Raw genomic sequence first — 7,033 nt, forward strand, 5'->3', positions numbered from 1 at the left:
GGTCTCGTTTCCTATCGCTTGACGAACGTGTGTGTTCGCTGGAGTGGTTCAGGAAAAGTTTTAATATTGGTTTAACAAAAAATACCTTCTTGAGTAAAAATTTCCGTTAAAACAAAGTTTCGGGAAATAACCATATTGGTAGTTTTGGAGCAAAAACGAGAAAATGGTTATTCTATAAGCATGAATGGTTAAATAAAAACGAGCGTGTAGGTCTCAGCTCTTATATGGATTGAAGGTAAACAAACATAACGAAGCAATCAACATGGCTGATTCTGAAATTTGACAGATCGAATCACCTTCTACTTACATCCCTTGGTCATGACCACGTTGAATTATCAACATCTTGATTGCTATCACTTTTTTAATTTCGCTGTCAAGGATTATATTTTTCAACTGTTTTTCAAGAAATAATGTAAAATAGCTCCCAACATAATCACAAAATTATTTAAACTGACTGATACACAGGAGCCTTGCTCCTAAAAATACACACCTTCAATCAATCATTTCCAAGGATGTGGCTTGTGATATAGCTCAGTTGGCTAGTCAGTTGCTTCCTGCGCTGATGTCCGTGAGTTCGAACCCGAGAGTGAACATCGAAGACAGTTGTACCGGATAAGTTTTTCAGTGACTGTCCAAGTGTACCGTTGATAAAAAGTCGTGAATAACATAAAGATGGTTAAACGACTGTTATCGAAACAAACAAAAAAATCATTAAATAAATCTAGCTGTGTTCTCGACTCGCTTCTAAAGAGTTTCAAGCTGTCCTCTCAATTCACTTGAAACTATAATGAAAATTTTTCAGTATTTCTCTCAACTTGTTAATTTCTATTTTTTCAACTATTCTCTCAACTCGCAGTGGTTTTTTTTTCCAATTTTGCTGTCTTCTCAATTCTTTTCAGTTTCAAACTGTTTTCCCAACCGAATTGAAATGTTGGTAATAATGTCCTCTCGATTCAATGATATTCTGGGTTTTAAATTTGTCCTCTCGATTCTGAGATTTTTTTTCGTTTACTTACAAGCTGTCATCTCAGTTCACTTGAAATGCTCACAAATATCCTGTAAAACAGGCTACCATCTCAACATGTTTTTTTAGCCATTTCAAGCTCTAAACCCACTTGAAATGCTAATAAACATTTTTCAGACTGCCCTCGCAACGGGCTTGAAATGCTGGCAAATTTCTTACAAATGTCCTCACGACTAAAGTTGTCAAAATCACAGAAATCATTTTCAATTTCACAAATTTTTAAGCATATTTTCATCACAGATTCTGTATCACAGAACACAGAATTTTGGAAATATACAATACTTAACAGATTTTTTTTATAATTTCGTACTTATTTGCAAGATTTTAATTTTACATCTCAGAGAAAATGTCAAATTTCTAACTTAGAATTGGTAGACTATGATCAAAATGTTAATGTTTACTGATCTGACTCAAACAAATGTAAAAAAGACCCAAATTGTCATGATTTTTCAATGAAATTTATGAAAATTCCATCACAGAATGTTTAGAAAATCACAGAAATTCAGAGTTTTTTCGCGAAAACACAGATTATTTTTTTGCAAACTTGCTCACGACTCGCTGCCTTCGTCATTTTTAAGCTGACCACTCGACTAAATTTAGCAAGTTTGTCATTTTTGTTATTTTTGTTATTTTTGTCATTTTTGTCATTTTTGTCATATTTGTCATTTTTGTCATTTTTGTCATTTTTGTCATTTTTGTCATTTTTGTCATTTTTGTCATTTTTGTCATTTTTGTCATTTTTGTCATTTTTGTCATTTTTGTCATTTTTGTCATTTTTGTCATTTTTGTCATTTTTGTCATTTTTGTCATTTTTGTCATTTATGTCATTTTTGTCATTTTTGTCATTTTTGTCATTTTTGTCATTTTTGTCATTTTTGTCATTTTTGTCATTTTTGTCATTTTTGTCATTTTTGTCATTTTTGTCATTTTTGTCATTTTTGTCATTTTTGTCATTTTTGTCATTTTTGTCATTTTTGTCATTTTTGTCATTTTTGTCATTATTGTCATTTTTGTCATTTTTGTCATTTTTGTCATTTTTGTCATTTTTGTCATTTTTGTCATTTTTGTCATTTTTGTCATTTTTGTCATTTTTGTCATTTTTGTCATTTTTGTCATTTTTGTCATTTTTGTCATTTTTGTCATTTTTGTCATTTTTGTCATTTTTGTCATTTTTGTCATTTTTGTCATTTTTGTCATTTTTGTCATTTTTGTCATTTTTGTCATTTTTGTCATTTTTGTCATTTTTGTCATTTTTGTCATTTTTGTCATTTTTGTCATTTTTGTCATTTTTGTCATTTTTGTCATTTTTGTCATTTTTGTCATTTTTGTCATTTTTGTCATTTTTGTCATTTTTGTCATTTTTGTCATTTTTGTCATTTTTGTCATTTTTGTCATTTTTGTCATTTTTGTCATTTTTGTCATTTTTGTCATTTTTGTCATTTTTGTCATTTTTGTCATTCTTATCATTTTTGTCATTTTTGTCATTTTTATCATTTTTGTCATTTTCGTCATTTTTGTCATTTTTGTCATTTTTGTCATTTTTGTCATTTTTGTCATTTTTGTCATTTTTGTCATTTTTGTCATTTTTGTCATTTTTGTCATTTTTGTCATTTTTGTCATTTTTGTGATTTTTGTCATTTTTTGTCATTTTTTGTCATTTTTGTCATTTTTGTCATTTTTGTCATTTTTGTCATTTTTGTCATTTTTGTCATTTTTGTCATTTTTGTCATTTTTGTCATTTTTGTCATTTTTGTCATTTTTGTCATTTTTGTCATTTTTGTCATTTTTGTCATTTTTGTCATTTTTGTCATTTTTGTCATTTTTGTCATTTTTGTCATTTTTGTCATTTTTGTCATTTTTGTCATTTTTGTCATTTTTGTCATTTTTGTCATTTTTGTCATTTTTGTCATTTTTGTCATTTTTGTCATTTTTGTCATTTTTGTCATTTTTGTCATTTTTGTCATTTTTGTCATTTTTGTCATTTTTGTCATTTTTGTCATTTTTGTCATTTTTGTCATTTTTGTCATTTTTGTCATTTTTGTCATTTTTGTCATTTTTGTCATTTTTGTCATTTTTGTCATTTTTGTCATTTTTGTCATTTTTGTCATTTTTGTCATTTTTGTCATTTTTGTCATTTTTGTCATTTTTGTCATTTTTGTCATTTTTGTCATTTTTGTCATTTTTGTCATTTTTGTCATTTTTGTCATTTTTGTCATTTTTGTCATTTTTGTCATTTTTGTCATTTTTGTCATTTTTGTCATTTTTGTCATTTTTGTCATTTTTGTCATTTTTGTCATTTTTGTCATTTTTGTCATTTTTGTCATTTTTGTCATTTTTGTCATTTTTGTCATTTTTGTCATTTTTGTCATTTTTGTCATTTTTGTCATTTTTGTCATTTTTGTCATTTTTGTCATTTTTGTCATTTTTGTCATTTTTGTCATTTTTGTCATTTTTGTCATTTTTGTCATTTTTGTCATTTTTGTCATTTTTGTCATTTTTGTCATTTTTGTCATTTTTGTCATTTTTGTCATTTTTGTCATTTTTGTCATTTTTGTCATTTTTGTCATTTTTGTCATTTTTGTCATTTTTGTCATTTTTGTCATTTTTGTCATTTTTGTCATTTTTGTCATTTTTGTCATTTTTGTCATTTTTGTCATTTTTGTCATTTTTGTCATTTTTGTCATTTTTGTCATTTTTGTCATTTTTGTCATTTTTGTCATTTTTGTCATTTTTGTCATTTTTGTCATTTTTGTCATTTTTGTCATTTTTGTCATTTTTGTCATTTTTGTCATTTTTGTCATTTTTGTCATTTTTGTCATTTTTGTCATTTTTGTCATTTTTGTCATTTTTGTCATTTTGTCATTTTTGTCATTTTTGTCATTTTTGTCATTTTTGTCATTTTTGTCATTTTTGTCATTTTTGTCATTTTTGTCATTTTTGTCATTTTTGTCATTTTTGTCATTTTTGTCATTTTTGTCATTTTTGTCATTTTTGTCATTTTTGTCATTTTTGTCATTTTTGTCATTTTTGTCATTTTTGTCATTTTTGTCATTTTTGTCATTTTTGTCATTTTTGTCATTTTTGTCATTTTTGTCATTTTTGTCATTTTTGTCATTTTTGTCATTTTTGTCATTTTTGTCATTTTTGTCATTTTTGTCATTTTTGTCATTTTTGTCATTTTTGTCATTTTTGTCATTTTTGTCATTTTTGTCATTTTTGTCATTTTTGTCATTTTTGTCATTTTTGTCATTTTTGTCATTTTTGTCATTTTTGTCATTTTTGTCATTTTTGTCATTTTTGTCATTTTTGTCATTTTTGTCATTTTTGTCATTTTTGTCATTTTTGTCATTTTTGTCATTTTTGTCATTTTTGTCATTTTTGTCATTTTTGTCATTTTTGTCATTTTTGTCATTTTTGTCATTTTTGTCATTTTTGTCATTTTTGTCATTTTTGTCATTTTTGTCATTTTTGTCATTTTTGTCATTTTTGTCATTTTTGTCATTTTTATCATTTTTGTCATTTTTGTCATTTTTGTCATTTTTATCATTTTTGTCATTTTTGTCATTTTTGTCATTTTTGTCATTTTTGTCATTTTTGTCATTTTTGTCATTTTTGTCATTTTTGTCATTTTTGTCATTTTTGTCATTTTTGTCATTTTTGTCATTTTTGTCATTTTTGTCATTTTTGTCATTTTTGTCATTTTTGTCATTTTTGTCATTTTTGTCATTTTTGTCATTTTTGTCATTTTTGTCATTTTTGTCATTTTTGTCATTTTTGTCATTTTTGTCATTTTTGTCATTTTTGTCATTTTTGTCATTTTTGTCATTTTTGTCATTTTTGTCATTTTTGTCATTTTTGTCATTTTTGTCATTTTTGTCATTTTTGTCATTTTTGTCATTTTTGTCATTTTTGTCATTTTTGTCATTTTTGTCATTTTTGTCATTTTTGTCATTTTTGTCATTTTTGTCATTTTTGTCATTTTTGTCATTTTTGTCATTTTTGTCATTTTTGTCATTTTTGTCATTTTTGTCATTTTTGTCAATTTTGTCATTTTTGTCATTTTTGTCATTTTTGTCATTTTTGTCATTTTTGTCATTTTTGTCATTTTTGTCATTTTTGTCATTTTTGTCATTTTAGTCATTTTTGTCATTTTTGTCATTTTTGTCATTTTTGTCATTTTTGTCATTTTTGTCATTTTAGTCATTGTCATTTTGTCATTTTGTCATTGAAGACAATTTTGTCAATTTTGACAATTTTGACAATTTTGACAATTTTGACAATTTTGACAATTTTGACAATTTTGACAATTTTGACAATTTTGACAATTTTGACAATTTTGACAATTTTGACAATTTTGACAATTTTGACAATTTTGACAATATTGACAATTTTGACAATTTTGACAATTTTTGTCAATTTTGACAATTTTGACAATTTCGACAATTTTGACAATTTTGACAATTTTGACAATTTTGACAATTTTGACAATTTTGACAATTTTGACAATTTTGACAATTTTGACAATTTTGACAATTTTGACCATTTTGACAATATTGGCAATTTTGACAATTTTGACAATTTTGACAATTTTGACAATTTTGACAATTTTGACAATTTTGACAATTTTGACAATTTTGACAATTTTGACAATTTTGACAATTTTGACAATTTTGACAATTTTGACAATTTTGACAATTTTGACAATTTTGACAATTTTGACAATTTTGACAATTTTGACAATTTTGACAATTTTGACAATTTTGACAATTTTGACAATATTGACAATTTTGACAATTTTGACAATTTTGATAATTTTGACAATTTTGACAATTTTGACAATTTTGACAATTTTGACAATTTTGACAATTTTGACAATTTTGACAATTTTGACAATTTTGACAATTTTGACAATTTTGACAATTTTGACAATTTTGACAATTTTGACAATTTTGACAATTTTGACAATTTTGACAATTTTGACAATTTTGACAATTTTGACAATTTTGACAATTTTGACAATTTTGACAATATTGACAATTTTGACAATTTTGACAATTTTGACAATTTTGACAATTTTGAGAATTTTGACAATTTTGACAATTTTGACAATTTTGACAATTTTGACAATTTTGACAATTTTGACAATTTTGACAATTTTGACAATTTTGACAATTTTGACAATTTTGACAATTTTGACAATTTTGACAATTTTGACAATTTTGACAATTTTGACAATTTTGACAATTTTGACAATTTTGACAATTTTGACAATTTTGACAATTTTGACAATTTTGACAATTTTGACAATTTTGACAATTTTGACAATTTTGACAATTTTGACAATTTTGACAATTTTGACAATTTTGACAATTTTGACAATTTTGACAATTTTGACAATTTTGACAATTTTGACAATTTTGACAATTTTGACAATTTTGACAATTTTGACAATTTTGACAATTTTGACAATTTTGACAATTTTGACAATTTTGACAATTTTGACAATTTTGACAATTTTGACAATTTTGACAATTTTGAAAATTTTGACAATTTTGACAATTTTGACAATTTTGACAATTTTGACAATTTTGACAATTTTGACAATTTTGACAATTTTGATAATTTTGACAATTTTGACAATTTTGACAATTTTGATAATTTTGACAATTTTGACAATTTTGACAATTTTGACAATTGTGACAATTTTGACAATTTTGACAATTTTGACAATTTTGACAATTTTGACAATTTTGACAATTTTGACAATTTTGACAATTTTGACAATTTTGACAATTTTGACAATTTTGACAATTTTGACAATTTTGACAATTTTGACAATTTTGACAATTTTGACAATTTTGACAATTTTGACAATTTTGACAATTTTGACAATTTTGACAATTTTGACAATTTTGACAATTTTGACAATTTTGACAATTTTGACAATTTTGACAATTTTGACAATTTTGACAATTTTGACAATTTTGACAATTTTGACAATTTTGACAA

The sequence above is a fragment of the Uranotaenia lowii genome, chromosome 2, assembly GCF_029784155.1.
Source record: "Uranotaenia lowii strain MFRU-FL chromosome 2, ASM2978415v1, whole genome shotgun sequence".
NCBI lineage: Eukaryota > Metazoa > Arthropoda > Insecta > Diptera > Culicidae > Uranotaenia > Uranotaenia lowii.